Here is a 17,806-nt window from a genome sequence, read left to right on the forward strand (position 1 = left end):
TACTCCTTGGCTCCAGCCTGGAACCCATTTCTACACCCCAAATCCCTCGTTCCTGGGCCCACACCAGAGATGCACCTGCACCCCAAGTCTTCATATTCCCTCCTGTCCCTAAGCCCCTGCCCTAGCTCAGAGCCCCTTCCTGCACCCTGAACCCCTCGTTTCTGGCCCTGCTCTGGAGCCGGCGCCCTTACACCCTGTACCCCCTCCCACGGCCAAACCCCCAGCCTCACTGCAGAGCCCCCACCTCCAACCCCTGCCAGAGAAGGAGCAAGTGAAGCGAGCCGTGTCGGGCTGGGGGCCGGGCGGGGATAGTTAGTTTTCTGCAAATAGGAAGTTGGCAGCCGGAGCCTCCATCCACGCGGCCCGGCCCACTAGCGGCGGGGGAGGGGGGGCTGGTTCTATAGGCGAGCGCGCCCCCTCCCGACCTTCCAACCTGGGGGGGGGGGGAGGGCGCTGCCTTAGGTCGTGCCCCTCCCCGCTCAGCCCCGCCCAGGAAGTTCTCTGCCCCCCCCCCCCCCCGTAGCGGCCAAGCGTGAGCAGCGCGCTCCCGCTGCCTGTGTGGGCGGCCTGCGCTTCCCTGCGTGCGTGCGGGAGGGGGCGGCGCCGCGCGAGCGTCTGTGTGCGGGCAGAGCCCGTCCCCCTTCCCCCCGCCCTGCCCCGCTCGCCTTGCGGGTCGCCGCCGGGCCGGCGTGGGGCTGGGCTCTGGGCAGCACAGGCAGGGGGGGAGGGAGAGAGGCTGAGCCAGATCTTCGTGCCACAGCGGCCGCAGCAGGTAAACCCAGCCCCAGAGCATCTCACCTCCCCCCCGCCCCCGCCGCCCGACCCCCTCCCTCCAGCCCCCTGCAATAAAAGTGCCCCCCTCCCCTCCCGGCCTGCCCCTGCGCCCCAGCCCGCTCCTGGGTCACGGCGCTGCCGCAGGAGGGCTAGGAAGTGGCGGTGAGGCCTGTATGCTAGAGCTGCGGGAGGCGGCCCCTCCCTCGCCTCTCAGTGACTTCCTCGGGCTCGTTTTGGGGAACTGATGAGTGCCTGGCTGGAGGCTGATTAATTACTGGCTGAGAGCAGAAAGTCTCAAGCAGATAATTTTCTCTTCCCCTCCTCCCCCCTTTCATTCCTGGCCGTGGAAGTGCATAGGGAGGAGGGGACGTGCTCGGTCACCAGATTTTTCCTCCTTGGATTTGTTTTTTTTTTCTTAAGTTTTCGTTTCCACTCTTGGGAAGTTAACTTCAGAGTTCCTCGCAGTCTCTGCACGCCATTCACGTTAGGTTTCCTTCTCCCTTTCCCTCCCGTCCCCCAGTCCTCGCCCCTGTTCTTGTCTCCCTTTGGTTTCAGTGCACTCTAGTTATCAGTCTGTTTCACTAAAACCCGCAGCTTTACCTGTCCCCTTCATATTTGTTTTCTTGTCCACTAGGGTAGTTTGAGTTACTGCCTGTCAGTTTCAAGGCAAAGACCTTTGTTAGTATAGTTCTAACTAATATAAAGTGCTGTATACTCTTAGAGTGCTATAGTATATCTCCATAAGTAGTTTGGTTTTAGCTAGAGATCCTTGTAGCTTTTTTCCCTAGGACAAATACTAGGAAAAGTTTTGTTGCTGCCCCATTGGCCTCTTGCCTTAATATTATGATTGTGCATGTTTGTAAATATTTAGAAACCATTTTTTTCCTGAAAGAAGCATGTTCCATTGGTTGGAAAACTGAGTTGGGGTCAAGATCTGGATTCTTTTCCCAGTTCAGCCTCTAGCATCCTGTGTGACATGTGAAAGACGCTTTGTACCTGTTTTACCCAATGGCAAAAGTTGGTGATAAGACCTACCTTTGAGATTTATGGACAAAAATCTTTATGTAAGAAAAGCACTGTTATATCAGTGGCCATCTCCTTTGCTTTTGTAAAATGTGCTAATTGATGGATGTTATTTTTAGTTCTGTTTATTACACTGTAGTTATTTGTTTACTTGTATTATCTCCGTCAAGGATTTTAGGCCAAAAAAACTCTACAAATGTTTTCCAAACAAATCTGGTCTACATTGTTGACATTGAAAATATTTAATTAAAAATTTAGAGAGATAAAATGGAATTAGTAACCTCACATCATAGGCTGTGTGCATACCTCACTTTGAGTCATCACATACTGTTATGTTTGGGGCTCAGCTGGTTGGGACTTTATATTCCTTGATAATTGCTTACAGAGAAAGGAATCTGATGATTTCACTATTTTCAGACCAGTTTGTCTTTTGAAAATGTAGTAAGTCTATGGCTCACTGTCATTGCTAAGAAGTTCATATTTAACGTTCCACAGGCCTACCTAGTATGGAGATCTCCAGTTTTAGTATCAGAAGGCCCTAGCCACTGTCCCTCTGAAGTCCAAAGGTGAAAGCAATGAAGTAGAGTGTATTTTGGTCAATTTATATTGTGGTAGCACCCAGCATATGCCAGGCAATCACAGAGGATGATGAAACCTCCTGTGCTGAAGAATTTGCAGTCTCAAGAGTTTGGTTATTTTTACAGCTCCATAGTCTAATAATTTGTTACAGCTGTGCCAGTGTTTTTCATGTGCTCTTTTATGATTTGTGACACTTTGGTGTGAACTGCAATGTGCAGATGAAACTAAGTGTGAAAACAGAGTAATTGTTAATTTGTTAGACACACGCGTGTGGCAGGGTTTGTGTACGTGTATTTTTTTGGGCTTTATGATGGCTTCATAATTCAAATGAAACTTCAAATCAGTTGGAGGCAAAAGCTATTTAATGGGCTCTCTTTGGCTCACAAGACAGGGAGGAGATTCTGTACCCTTCTTAGTCCCAGAACCTACTTCCAAAGTAGCAGGCTTGAGTCTTTGATTCTTCTTCTTTTGAGGACAGTTAAATGAAAATGGGGATATGAATGTGAAGTTCTTTGAGTTGTACTGATGTAAGGCACTATTAAAAGCTATGGCTTTTGCTTATTACCTAATCACAGTAGCAAATGAACTAAAAACCAAGGTGGAACCTACAAGTACAGTCCTACCAACAAACATTTATCTTTCTTAGTTTTTAAACAGAAATTAAAAATCTTCATTAACACAGCGGTAAGGTTGCATGATGGTAGCTCATGCCTGTGTTTCTCAACCTTTTTTTATAAAGTATCCCAATTTGCCCCACCTCACCCCCCCCCCCCAAAGTACCCCCAGTACCTATAGTTTTCAGATTTACACAATTTTTTTTCTACCATTGCAACACATTTGCTTAAACAACTTAATCATAGCCGGGTGGGCTATGAGAGCGCTGTAGTCAGCGCTGGTCAGTTTCAGCAGCGGCTGACTTGGGGACGCCTGGGGCAGAGCAGCTGGGGTGCTGCTGGGTTGCTCCAGTAGCGGCGCTCCTGGGCGGTACTGGACCAACCCAGCAGCACCCCAGCTGCTCTGCCCCAGGCGTCCTGATTCAGCCACTGCTGAAACTGACCAGCAGTGGCTGAATCAGGACCTGGGGCAGAGCAGCTGGGGTGCTGCCGGGTTGGTCCAGTAGTGCCCAGAGCAGGTGCTGCAGGACCAATCCGCAGCGCCCCAGCTGCTCTGCTCCAGGGTCCAAAACAAAAGCCTGGTCTGCTGGGGGGGGGGCACACTATCCGCGCGCCGCCCCCCCCAGCAGACCAGGGACACGGGGAGCAGAGCAGCAGCGGCAGCGGGGTTCTGCGCCTCTGAGGCTTTGCTCTGGCAAAGTCTCAGAGGCGCGGGACTCCTCCCCCCCCCCCCGCGGCTGCGGCTTCAGTCCCGGTGCCTGTGGTCTGCTGGGGACCGTCCCCAGCAGACCACAGGCACTGGGTCTCAAGCGGCAGCAGCGGCGGGGGGGGGTGTCCCGCGCCTCTGCTTTGCTCCGCTTGAGTCCCGGTGCCTGTGGTCTGCTGGGGACGGTCCCCAGCAGACCACAGGCACCGGGTCTCAAGCGGCAGCAGCGGCGGTTCCCGCACTCCTGAGGCTTTGCTCTGGCAAAGCCTCAGAAGCGCGGGAACCCGCCCCGTGCCCCTGTTCTGCTGGAGACGGTCTCCAGGAGAGCAGGGGCACCAGAGCAGCTTACGAACGGGGCTTTCTCGCCCCGGAGCTCGCAGGTAGCAATCCGCTACCTCGACCTCCGGGGCGAGAAAGCCCCGTTCGCAAGTGCGGATCTGACGTAAGTTGGATCCGCGTAAGTCGGGGACTGCCTGTATATGTTTTTGAAAATACCCTTTTCTTTTTATTGGGAGAAATATGGTTATTTCATAGAATCATAAAATACTAGAACTGGAAGGCACCTCAAGAGGTCATAGTGTCCTGTCCCCTGCCCTCACTAAGGCAGGTCTAAGCACTGTCTAGAATCTCTCATAGATGTCTGTCCAACCTGCTCTTAAATATCTCCAGTGATGGAGATTCCACAACCTCCCTAGGCAATTTATTCCAGCGTTTAACCACCCTGAAGTTTTTCTTAATGTCCAATCTAAACCTCCGTTGCTGCAGTTTAAGCTCATTGCTTCTTGTTCTATCATCAGAAGCCAAGGAGAACAAATTTTCTCCTTGTAACACCCTTTTAGATTCTTGAAAACCACTATCATGTCTCCTCTTAGTATTTTCTTTTCTAAACTAAACAAGCCCAGTTCTTCCAGTCTTCCCTCATAGGTCATGTTTTCTAGACCTTTAATCATTTTATTGCTTTTCTCTGAACCTTCTCCTATTTCTCCACATCTTTCACAAAATATGGTGCCCAGAACTAGACACAATACTCCAATTGAGGCCTAATCAGCAAAGAGCAGAATGGCTCACAACACTCCTGTTAATGCATCCCTGAATCATGTTTGCTTTTTTTGCTACAGTGTCACACTGTTGACTCATATTTAGCTTGTGGTCCACTATGATCCCTTTCTGCAGTACTCCTTCCTAGACAGTCGCTTCCCATTCTTTATGCGTGAAACTGATTGTTCCTTCCTAAGTGGAGTACTTTGCATTTATCCTTATTAAACTTCGTCTTATTTACCACAGATAATTTTTCCAGTTTGTCCAAATCGTTTTGAATTTTGACCCTATCCTCCAAAGCACTTGCAACCCCTCCCAGTGTGGTATCATCTGCAAACTTAATAAGTGTACTCTCTATGCCATAATCTAAATTGTTGATGAATATGTTGAACAGAACCGGTCCCAAAACCTTTGTGGAACCCCACTTGTTATGCCCTTCCAGCATGACTGTGAATCATTAATAATTATCTCTGAGAACAGTTATCCTGTCCAATATGCACCCACCTTATAGTAGTCCCATCTAGGTTTTATTTCCATAGTTGATTGATAAGAAGCAAATGCGAGTCAGTTTCAAATGCCTTACCAAAGTCTAGGTAGACAATGTGCATTGCGTCTCCCTTATCCATGAGGCTTGATAGTCTATGGAAGAAAGTTATCAGATTGGTTTGACATGAATTGTTCTTTTATAAATCCATCCTGGCTGTTACCTATCACCTTATCTTCCAGATGCTTGCAGATGAATTCCTTAATTACTTGCTCCATTATCTTCTGGGGATGTTAAATTTTGATTAATTACTCAATTAGTTGATAAGGAGGGGCACTCGCTATCCCACTGTGCTTCTCCCTTTGAAAAGTACAAGAGCTGCCAGTAGCTCTTGTATATTTCAAAGGGAGAGAGGCAGTAGTTCCCTCTGCCCCCTCTCTCTGTGAAATGTACATGAGTCGCCCCTGGCTCTTGTATATCTCAAAGGGAGAGAGGTGGTGGGAATCCACGCCTATGGGGAGCAACACCATCCCTGTTAGCACGGGGCTTCTGCTATGTGCCTCTTCCTTTGAAATATGGAAGAGATGCAGGTGGCTCTCGTATATTCCAGAGGGATAGGAGCAGCATTGGGAACAGCACAAGCAGGACTGTTTCAATCCCTGCTTGCACCATTTTTCCGCTGCCCCTTCCTCCCCGTGGAGACTGTGTTGGGGGCGGGAATCGGCTTTTAAGCCAGCTTCCCCCAGCACTGGCTTGTGCTCCGCCCCCCTTACTGCCTCTCTCGGATAGGGGCAGCAAGGTGGTGGTGGGGGAAGCAACTAGTCGATTTTCTACTTGACTGCTCGATAAGCACTTGCTTATCGGGGTAGTCAGCTAGTTGACTAGTCACTTATATCCCTATTATCTTCCCTGTCACAGAAGTTATTCTGAATGGTCTGTAGTTTCCTGGGTTGTTCTTATTTCCCTTTCTATAGATGGGCACTATATTTGCCCTTTCCCAGTCTTCTGGAATCTCTCCTGACTTCCATAACTTTTCAAAGATGAGAGGTAAAGGTTCACCTACTTCTCTATCAGCTCCTTGAGTATTCTAGGTTGCATTTCATCAGGTCCTGCCTCAGGACCAGCCCCTAGACAGCATGGCCGCGGCAGCGGTGTCTCCAGCCTCCGGGACTATGTGGCCATTGCAGCGGGGCCTTCCTCCAGGGTGGCCGGGACAGTGTGGCTGTAGCAAGGGGGCACACAGCCAGGTAAGGCCGCCCTCATCCTCAGAACTCCCCCACCCCAATCCTGTCACTCTTCCTTCCCTCCCTCCCTCCCCACAAGACCTGTCAACCTCAGCTTGCTCGGACTCTCTCCCTTGTTCTTGCACCCTCTCTTGTTCCTGCTCCCTCTACCTGGCCAGACACCCTACTCCCAACCTGCTTCTGCACCCCAGCTCCCTCCCAGATCCTGCACCCCATCCCTTTCCTACTTCCTGGCAGCCCTGTCTTGCTCACTGTACCCCTCATTTTTGTCCCTACCCCAGAGCGAAAAGAGGTCCATAAAATCCACTAACTCCAGAACCCTAGGAAATGAAATCTGGTCTATGGGAAGCCCTAAACATCAGTTCCCTTCTTCCTTCCCCTCACCCTGTGAGGCCGGTGCACCAGAGGAGTGAGGTGCCTCAGTTGGAGCCACATCAGTGAGCGTTGGTTGGGTGTGGAGGAGCTTCTTGCTTCTCGCTTGTGTGGCCTCCAGCTGATTCTTTTGTGGGTCAGTGACCGCCAACCCAAAAAGGGTTCCCCACCCCGACATAAAATATAAAACATTGAAATATTTTGTGTAGGACATAATATTTTACTTTATTTAAAATGAAGTTTGATAAAATAACATGTGAAAGTTAAAACACTTAATCTGTTTAATAATTAAAACTGTTCTTACTAACTGCAGCTAGTTCAGAAAATAAGGTTACCATACCCAGCAGGGTAGTTATAAACCTCACTCCTTAAGTGTCAGCCCGCAGCCATGTCTGAAATTTGTGAAGTGGCCCCCCTTCCAAAATTATTGCCCACCTCTGGTCCTAGTGTATACATTTTTAATATATAAGGCAACACCTCCTCCCTTTTTTCCCGGCCTATCCTTCCTGAGCAAACTGTACCCTTCTATATCGATATTCCAGTCATGTGTATTATCCCACCTCTCACCAAGTCTCTGATACCAATGATGTCATAGTTGTGTGGGTTTATTAGCACTTCAAGTTCTTCCAGCTTATTCCCCATACTTCTTGCATCTGTATATAGGCATGTAAGATACTGATTTGACCCCCTCCCCCTGCCGACACCATCTTCACAGCCAGGTATTCACCTCCAGGTTGCACCTGTATTTGCCTGGGCCCTGACCTTTGACAAGAAGGACTGAAGAAAATGCCACCTGTGCCCCAAACTCCTTTACCTGTATTCCCAGAGTCCTGTAGTCACTCTTGATCTGCTCAAGATTACACCTTGCAGTATCATTAGTGCCCGCATGGATGAGTAGCATGGGGTAGTAGTCGGAGGGCCAGATAATCTTCGATAATGCCTCCATAACATCTCAGACACAGGCCCCTGGCAGGCAGCATACCTCCCAAGATGACATGTCAGGATGACAGATGGGTGCCTCCATCCCCCTCAGAAGAGATTCTCCAACCACCACTATCCTACATTTCCTCCTCACAGTGGTGGCTGCAGACTTCCCAGCCTTAGGGTTACAAAGCTTCTCTTCTGCTTTAGGAGGTGATTCCTTATCTCCCATATCCAGAACAGTGTAATGGTTTTTGAGAACCACGGTGGGAGGGTTGGGAGCAGGGGTGGAGCACTGCTTGCTTCCAGAAGTGACCAGCTGCCAGTGTTCCCCCTGAGTCACAGCCATCTTCTCTACCACCAGTGATGAGTCGGCAGTCTTTTGTAACAGGATATTTCCTCATCCTCAGTTGTCTCCACATGAATACTCTCCAGGAATTCCTTGTGGATTCGGATACTCCTCAGCCTAGCCACCTCCTTCTGTAGCTCTCTCACCTGCTTCCTGAGAGATTCCACTAGCAGGCAACTTTCACATTGGATGGCTTTCCCAGCCTGGATTTCAGTGAGTGGCAAATTGGAAGCCATAGTCCCTGCAAAACCACACCAGGATCTGGGTAGAGACTTTCGTGGTCAGGTGGTCTGTCTGGCTACAGGTGGAGGAGACAAAAGCAATGCTGGCCACAGGTGTTGTGGGTCTTCCTAACTATATTAGGACTTCCCCTCTCAGACTCTCCTGTCTGCAGCCCCCTGTCCTTTGATAAAACATGATTAGACTTAAATTTCAAAATGCATGGGGGCTACAGTTACCTACCTTGAGACCTGAGGGAAATATTTTTGGTATTCTAATTGTGTTCCCATGTTATCATCAGAATTGCCATTTTGGATCATATTGGTGATCATCTATATCAGTGGTTTTCAAACTTCATTGCACTGCAGCCCCCTCCTGACAACAAAAAATTATTTCATGACCCCAGCGGAGTAAAGCCTGAGCCTGCCTGAGTTCAACCCCCTGGTGGGGCCAAAGCTAGAGCCGCCTCATACTGGGCCAGGAGTTCAAAGCTAGCCTCAGGCAGGGGACCTGTAACCTGAGTATTTCTTCTCAGGGCTGAAACCCTCAGGCTTTAGCTTCAGGAGGTGGAGCTCGACCTTCAGCTTTGGCTCTGGGAAGCAGGATTTAGGCTTTGGCTCTAGCCCTGGGCCCCAGCAAGTGTAAAGCAGCCCTGGCAATCTCTTTGGATCCCAACCCACAGTTTGAGAACTGCTGAACTAGACTACGACTATGTCTCTTACAGTGGCCAAAACCAGATGCATCAAAGGAAGTTTCAAAATCCCCCGTAATCTGTAACTGCAGAATAACATGGTTTATAGACAAGGTTTCTACAAACTCCTATAACCTACTGGTTGGCTTATGGCCTAAAGCTTGAAAGTTTCTATCCCCTAGAATATTTTTCCTTTTTTGATGTCTTTTGTAATGTGGATGTCTTCATTATCCATACAAATAGCTCATCCTTGTACAAATACTCCAGTTAGCTAGCCACAGTAATGCTCAGCCCTCATGAATGGTTAGAAGAAATGTATAACACAGCAAATAGTTTAAATTATTTTTTCAAGTATTCATTACCTTGCATTTGTCAACAATAAATTTAATTAGCCATCATGTTATCCATCTAGATTTTATAGATATCTTTTAGGTTCTTTAATCTTCTATAGTGTTGATTAATGGAAACAATTTTATTTTTTATTGAGTTGTAAGAGACCCCACTATTAACCCTTTGCCATGCTGAAAATAGTCCATATGTATTCTTCTGTTTCTAAGCCATATTCTTTTCTGTAGTAGTAATATATGTAATATATCATAATTAGTTTTTCTTAACAGCCTTGTTATGAGGAATACTGTCAGAGGCCTTTTTGAAAGTGTTTCTTTTTTATCCACTATTTTGTTGATCTATTTAAAGAATTTCCATAGATTAGAGAAGCAAGATTTTCATTTACAGAAACAGTATGGGTTTGTTTTTATTCAACCTACAGATTAGGCATGTTACCTAAATTATCTACTGTAAGGTAGCTACTTTGTACGCTTCTACACTACATTAAGTAATTCTATAAGATCTTCTTTGAAAAGTAACTTGTAAAAATGGCATTGTAGATTTTATGTTAATCTCATAATGGTTTCCATATCAAATATGCTGTGTTTGGTATAACTCTGACTACAACTTGAATAAATCTGAGTAATAAAGAGCCTTCTCTGCATAGCCACTTTTCAGTCTTTGATCACAAGATACTCAAAAAGGAGCAAAGAATTTGATCTAAATTATTCATGTGATTAATACTTACAGGTTTTATAGTGCTTTCCATCCGTAGATATTGGTGCTTTACAAAGGTGAATATCATTTTCTGTAGAGGGAAGTGATTTATCTGAGACCTGATGGTAAGTCAATGATGAATCTGTAATCAGAACCCAGGTCTCGTGAGCCACCATAACAAGGTCAGTTCACCAGCATGAACCAAAATATTTGATAACTCAGTTGATTTAAATGAGTTCCTCTTCCAAGCTTTAACAACCATTTCAAAACTCTTTGTAAGAAATTAGTGGTGTGTATGCATCCGTTCCCCTTTCTAGCTGGTTACCTAGTGTTTGTATTATTTTGAGCTTTTTGCATCTTATTAATAATGAAGCCTGCCTTGAGGAAAGGGATGTTAACGAAGTGGTGGCTGGTTACTTTATTCCATCTTCCCTGGTTTATGAATTTGCCAACTAGCTTATTTACATATTTCCACAATGACATACTTATATTATGATATTAAGGGTAGAAAAGCTGCTGTTAGCTTCAAACTGAGTCTTGTCTCATCCTTGGCCTTGGGCAGATGTAACTTTGGAAGGAAATTCCATATTTGGGGAGATGAGCTGAAAACATTTTTGTCAGACTATTTTTTTAAATGGCAGCTATTTGAAAGATTAGAATAAATCCCGGGAGATGGATCAGTTGGCAGAGAGTAGCCGAGATGGTCAAAGGTGACTGCCAAATTTATCACATGGATTGTATAGTAGACTATGCGTAATTTGTCTGTGATAACTTTGCCCATTAGAATGCAGTATGAGCTTATAAAGAGAATCAGTCCTGATGAAATTGGATGAGGAAAAAGTAATGGAAAATAGCAGCTGCTGTCAATGGACATAGGCACATTTAGAAATAATACACAGTTGAAACTAAGGTTCTCAATACATCACCTGGTTCCAAACTCAGCTGAACTTGCATATGATTCTGGTAGCAATGGTATGCATGCCATTGCTTTCGTAAAATGAGTTGATTCTGAAAAAGAACAATAAACCTGACAAACAGAATAAATAGGATATGAGAGCAGTGCTGAGTGAAGAAAAGGAGATGGACATTTAAGATAACTCAGGAAAAAATGCTCCATGATTTATTATGGTAAAGAAAAAGTGGTGTAAAACCAGTACAGGCTGAACCTCTCTAGTCCATCACACTCTGGTCTGGGATGATTTTAGTTAGCCAGATGTCCACTTATCATGGGTGTGGTCAAGTTTCCTATGGTCCCATAAAGTTTATTTACAGCCACCAATCCTGGCTCTCAGTGTTCTTTGCTGTTATTTAGCTCTAATTTACCTCTAAATGTCTTCTACAAGCCAGGTAAGCAGTCAAAATGCAGGTAATGCTGCTAAGAATAAGCATTTTGTTTGTTTTATCTACTTGTGCCAAGACAGTAAAATTGTGTAACAACACTAACACTTCGTTATGAAGAGAGCAGATAAGCCTTGGTTAGGTATAGGCTTACGTGGGGTGTATCACTACAATCATACATTACTAAGCAGCATTGCAAGAATTTTTCCATTTATTCTTCTTGGTGCAATAATAATAGAGATCCACTCACTACAATATTGACCTTCTGTGGTTTGGCAAATCTCAAGGGTGCCAGACTAGAGAGGTTCAACCTGTACAAAAATGTAATGTACTTTTGTGTAATCCTAATTTGTATTTGGCATTGTATGGTCTTGGTTGGCATAGTAAGATGAATATTTTTCTCTCCAATTAATAGGCTTTGTCCAATCCAGGGATGGTGAACCTATGGCTTGCGGGCCTATGATCTGGTCTGTAAGGCTCAGGGCTCCCCCCTCAGTGGTGTAAGCCAATGCTTGTACTTCAGTCACGCGGGGGACACCATGGCAGGAGTGCCAGCATTGGCTTCCTATTGTGTGTAGGGGGGAAGGGCCCGAGCCTCATGGGCCCAGTCCAGGCAAGCCGTGTCTTGATCCAGTCTGTGGGCTGTGCCTGGAAGTGGCTGTCTGTTCATGGGAGCACTCCATGCAGGCACCACCCCCTGCTGCCTTGATTGGCTGAATCATAGCCAATGGGAGCAGTGGGGAAAGGTGTCCTGCAGTGCATAGAGGTGTGTGGAGCCATGGGCACTCCCCAAGCTCTTTCAGGTAGGCGCCTATGCCCCTCTCTTGCTCCTGTACCCCCCTTCCAGACTCCATAATCCAACATGCTCCTACACCCTCCCTCCCACCCAGACACCCCTACCTTACTCCTGTTCCCCTTTCCAGACTGCACTTTCCCACATATAGCCCACTTGTGCATCCTCCTTCCCTTCCAGACCCCTCTCCTGCACCCACCCTACCTTCTGCTCAGACCCTCAGCCCATTCCTGAACCCTACCTCCTGCCCAAACCCCATGTCCCCAGCCCGCTCCCTAGCAACCCCTTCCTGTGCATTGAACCCCTCATTTTTGGCCCTAGCCCAGAGCCTGAGGGCCCCTCAATCTTCTAGACTCAGCCCTCCCACACTCTGGGGGGCCATATCAATCAGGGTGTGGTTTTGGGTTTTTTTGCCTCTTACTAGCATGTGGTATTTGACTGATTTTTATGTGGATCAAAAAAAGTTCCCCACCCCGGTCTAATCAGTGTCAGTTAGATTTTTCTGAGTGCGAGATACTAGAATTGGAACACAGTACATGGCTTTATACCTATAGATTAGGGATGTGAATGACTAGTTGACTAAATGCTTACTGGATAGTTGACATGCTAGTTAACTAGTCATTTCCCTGCCCCCCGTTGCTGCCTCAGAGGCAGCAAGGGGGTACGGAGAGAGGGGTGCTTCAAAGCGGCAGCACCACATGGAGCCCGGGGCCAGGCCTCCGTCTCAACAAGGCGCTGCACCTTTGAAATGCTGCATGCAGCCTGGGGCCAAATTGCATCAATGATTCGATTTGACAATCAACATTTTACTATAGATCAGGTATTCAAATTTGAAATAGGTCAGAAGTGAGTGATAACCATTGTCATTTTATAACTGTTTAGTGAAACTGTGCAAAACTTTTTTCTTAGACTGTAGCAGGCATCTGACCATGGTTTTAACTGCCCTTGTTGATAATATCAGTTGAGGTAGATCACAGACTAAATTGAGAGGGTGCAAGAGAGTTTATTCTGTCTCATTTTTCCCTGCAGTTCCCGCACTTTGGGATATCAGGGCCATGTTAGTCTGAAGAAGAAAGAGAAACTTCTGGGATGTAGAAATGCAGCTGGTAGGAGCAAGGATGAGCAGCTGCTCCAGGGACCTTCAGCACTGATGATGTCATCAGTGGATCTTCCCTCTCCTTTGCTTTTTGGCTGTTCACTTCAACTTCTTCCCACCTCTATTTTTTTTGCTATAAGAAGTCATGAAATATCTTTTCCTGAGTTGTCTTCAGTGTCTCTCTTTGTGTGATCTCCATGAATTCTTTCTTCCCCTCTCTTTTCCTGTGTCTCAGTTTGGGTAACTTTCTCCCAACAAAAAAGTTTAACCACACCCCAGTACAACACAAATTGCGGCACTGATGTGATATTTGCTGACTATTCCCTCTTCGTTCTGCTTGCGTATTACATCATTTCTTCATTAATGATTTGTCTGCATTGTCTGTTTTAGGGATGTTGGGATGTAATTGAATAGTTGTGTAACCGCATAAAATTTTAGTGATTACATGACTATTTGATAGTCCCTGGAGGTGACTAGTCCTCTGCCACTCACACTGCTGCCTCTCTCAGCACGGAGTAGCAGGTGGGATTTGGATCACGAGGGGAGCCAGTTTAAAAACTAGCTCCTCGTTCAGACCATCCCCTGCCTCCTGATGCAGAGGCAACAGCGCAGGGTGATAGTGGCACCAGTCCATAGGAAGTCTGAGCTCTCCAGGGACAGAGGCTCTCCAGGAACAAAGGCTGCTCTGTGGGATGCTAGAGCAGCCCCTGTCTGCAGGGAGCTTGGATTAAGTGTATTAACTATCAGTTAACTGAATAGTTAACTAACCGCATGAATTCTTAGTGGTTAGTCAACTATTCTGTAGTCCCCAAGGGTGGGGCCAGCAGCCAGTGCAATCTGGCCCCACTCCCAGGGAGCCCCTTGCTACTCTACACTGCTCCCTCTGTACCAGAGGGGGCAGCACGGGGTGCCAGGCAGGAGCCAGGTTAGAGGCAACAGCATGGGGAGGCAGAGATCCCGGTCCGTGGGGGGTCTGAGCTCCCCATAGACAGAGGCTGTTTGGGGGGGGTCTGGACTCATCATGGGCAGAGGCTGCTTCACGGCAGTCCCCACTCCCCTCTGCCCTGCAGAGGCAGCAGAGTGGGGGAGACAGGTGAAACCGTGGAGCTGGTGCTTGGGGGGAATCGGCTTTTAAGCTGGCTCCCCCAGCAGCGGCTACTAGTTGACTAGATTAACTGATAAACCCAGGCTTATCCATTAATCGAGTAGTCGACTACTCATTCACATCCCTAGCTTGAACTCCCCCTATGGACAGGGGCTGCTGCCATAGAGCTACCTCTGTTTCCAGCTGGCTCAGGCTCACTGTGGACAGAGGTTGCTCCGTGCGATGCTGGAGCAGCCCGTCTGCAGGGAACTCAGACCCCCTCAACAGACAGGAGCTGCTTTGTGGCAGCCTCCCCTGCCAAACCCTGTGCTGATGCCTCTGACAGAGCCAGTTCTGGGGGGAGCTGGCTTTTAAGGAGTGGGGAGAATGCATGTTGTCGACAGGATTAACTGATAAACCCAGGTTTATTGGTTAATCTTGTAGTTGTCTATACGTTGATATCTCTAGTCTGTTTAGTGTGAAATCTGTTCAGGACAGAGACTTTTATTTTGTGTTTGCACAGTGGAGTGCTATCATAATGTAAATAATAATAATGAGTTGTAAGTGAGGAAGGACAGATTTAATATCAATATCATTACATGGTTACTCACTGTAGTGCACAGCATGACTGAGTACTTTCCAAGATAAACAAGTAGATGATTTTTGCTAATTGTAGGCATCATGGAAGTAGTAGATCTTCAGATGGGATATAAATAGAGAGAAGGCTTTTTGAATCATCTCATAAAGGACATTCATGTGCTCCCGGGATTATTGAAAAGTCTCAGGGCTGGCTAGAGGAGACAGAAGGAAACCGGGTGTAGAGAGGCAGAGACGTGTTGTCTAAAAGGAGATTGAGTTTTATCCAGTGAAGAAAGTGTGAAGCCATGGAGGTATTTTAAGAGTAAAGTGATCTGTCAGATCATCTTACTGTCTTCATTTTGTGTGGATTGGAGGGAAGGTGATGTAGGTTACACTAAAAAGGAGAAAGTTGGAGTAATAAACTCTGGAGATGAGTTTTAACTCTGTAGACGGAGAAAAGTGTGGCTCTTATTAATTATATGGATGAAGAGGGAACAGTTCTTACAAGGCAAAAGAAGGATCTGAAGATCACCCAGCACAATCTGCGCCTGAGTGATAGGAGGATCGGCCATATGTTTGTCAGGCATATAGGGGTTAGGGAGCTTTTAATCCAGCACCTCTCAAAACTATTCACTTAAGAGGAAAAAAAAGCATTAATGCGTTAATGATTGTATTAGTTTTTGAGAGCACCAACAAGAAGCAGCAATATACTGTGTGTTGTTTCCCCTCTAGTTTAAAAAAAGTTTCTATATTTCTTAGTGTTACATTTTAACTAACATCTCTCATTTGCTCTGACCAGACAACTGCTAACATTAGTAATCAAATTAACCTCTGAGTAAATGAAAAATTGAGTATTAGTTCTCCTTTTTTCCAACTCATTGAGAAATTACCTTTCAAAGCCCTGAGCTACAATTTTCAATTATTTCATCATTATATGGTATTAGGATCAGACAGGAATAAAATAGCTGCCATTTGATTTGAGTCCAATTTTCGATACATAGATAAGGATTTTGATTGGTAAAGGTAATGGGTATATCAATTTATATTGCTGTTTATTTTGCTGAATTTTACAAGAACTAAAATATGCTTTCAACTTTAGAATGTTTCAGTGGCAACCAGTACAAACTTTCTTGTTTTCTAACAATCCATCACCTTTTCCAGTCACAATGCTCAATGGATTGTATGGCTTTCAGGGTAGAGAATGACATGTGCTAACAACTTCTTTGCTGCACTACATGGGGTGGAATTTCCACAGTTCCCTTACCTTTGACTGTGTTAACTCCCCCCCCCCCCCCTCCCCCTTTGATTTGGCATTCTCTGGAATTAAAGATGGGTTTCCCCTCAGTAGTTTTCAAAGTGTGTGCTACAGATTGAACTTCTATAGTCTGGCACACTGATCTGGAAAAATCTGTGGTCCGGCATGATTTTAGTTAGCCAGATGTCCACTTATCATGGGTGGGGCCAAGTTTCCTGGAGTAGCATAAAGTTTCTTTAAAGCCAACAGTCCTGGCTGTCAGTGTTCTGTGCTGCTGTTTATTCTTAATTTAGCTCTCTGTCTTCATAGAGCCCAGTAAACAGTGTATGTGTTGGTAATGCTGCTGGACAATATTGACCTCCCATGGTTCGGAAACTTCTCTGGTTAGGCAGTGGTCAGGTCCCCAGGGTGCCAGATATGTTCAACCTGTATCAGTATCAGATACTCTGGCACAGTTTTTGGAATTTAAGTTTAATTGGGTATTACCAAAATAAACAGAAGTGTTAGGTTATTCCTGCAATGACCAAACCTAGCCATGCCTGAACTTAGTAGTAACCTGTTGATTTAGCAAGTTGAAAATGTTACATACCGGTAAGCTTTATCCCTCCTAAGAGCAGCATGTTATGTCTTAACATCTGTCTCAGTCTTTTATGACTGATCAAGCTGTGTCCATGGTCAGTGTCTGTCAGTTTTTCCTTGACTTGTCTCCATGTGTAGCCAGAAGCCCTCTGTTTTTAATTCTCTGAGGGCTTTATCAGCCCAGGTGTTAAGACTTCATTACCTTGTTGTGTATTATGTTGGCCTTTAATTCAAATATCTTTACACAATTACATGTAACAACAGATTTAATTACATACATGCCTGTTTTATTTGACTCCACTATTTTGTTATAAAGTCACTCTTGTGTGCAGGGCAAGGTTTTTTATTTGCCCATTTTAAAAGATGCACTGTGTATTTTAGACTTTTAAATTGGATGTCTTACACATAATTACTAATTAAAGTCAATGTAATTACCTTTGACATTTTGTATCCATTTGAAGAGTCTTCATCCCAAGTTGGTGCCTGAGTATTTCTGTTTTAGGAGTGTCTCTCTGATTGGGTAACGTACACTGTATAGCTGCAATATCAGAATTATAATAATTTAATATTAAATCTGGCTTTTGGATAGTCAAGGCATTAGCTGTCAAAAATGTTCAGTGAGCTGCTTCATTGTGAAAGACAACATTTTATCAAACTTTTAGAGCAGGTAAAATGGTTCTTTCTTGAAGCAGAACTGAGTGATCATAAGTAAAATTTTCAGATTATTTACAGTAATACAAAATGTTGGAATGAGATGTTTAGACTTGACTTTATTTAGAAATTCAGTTTGCATATTTCAGTTTTACAGCTCTTCAGCTTATTCACTTTAAATAGTTGTTACAGAAAACAAGTCAGGAATGTTTGTTCCAGGACTCTTTGGAATTTTAGATCTAATATTAAGAAAAACAACTGGGGATGGCAGGGAAATGGGGACATAAATGTCAATAACTATGAACATACCGATCCTATCAACAATCTTAAATGATTTAATCATCATGATTTACTTTATTTTGTCATGTGACTA

At 45.4% G+C, this 17,806-nt stretch overlaps 1 protein-coding gene across 6 annotated transcripts in view; it reads left to right on the forward strand.

Moving 5' to 3' along the window:
- Positions 1–533: 533 nt before the first annotated feature.
- The window catches only part of TBC1D5 (TBC1 domain family member 5), a 515,710-nt gene continuing 498,437 nt past the window's right edge, over positions 534–17,806 (forward strand). For 4 of the 6 annotated variants that reach the window (XM_075922103.1, XM_075922104.1, XM_075922102.1 and 1 more), the window contains exon 1: positions 534–772. The gene's annotated coding sequence lies outside the window, so the exon portion shown is untranslated. The remainder of the gene's footprint in view (positions 773–17,806) is intronic. The other 2 variants (XM_075922101.1, XM_075922100.1) reach the window with 1 other exon arrangement.

The sequence above is a fragment of the Pelodiscus sinensis genome, chromosome 2 (assembly GCF_049634645.1).
Source record: "Pelodiscus sinensis isolate JC-2024 chromosome 2, ASM4963464v1, whole genome shotgun sequence".
NCBI classification, from domain to species: domain Eukaryota; kingdom Metazoa; phylum Chordata; order Testudines; family Trionychidae; genus Pelodiscus; species Pelodiscus sinensis.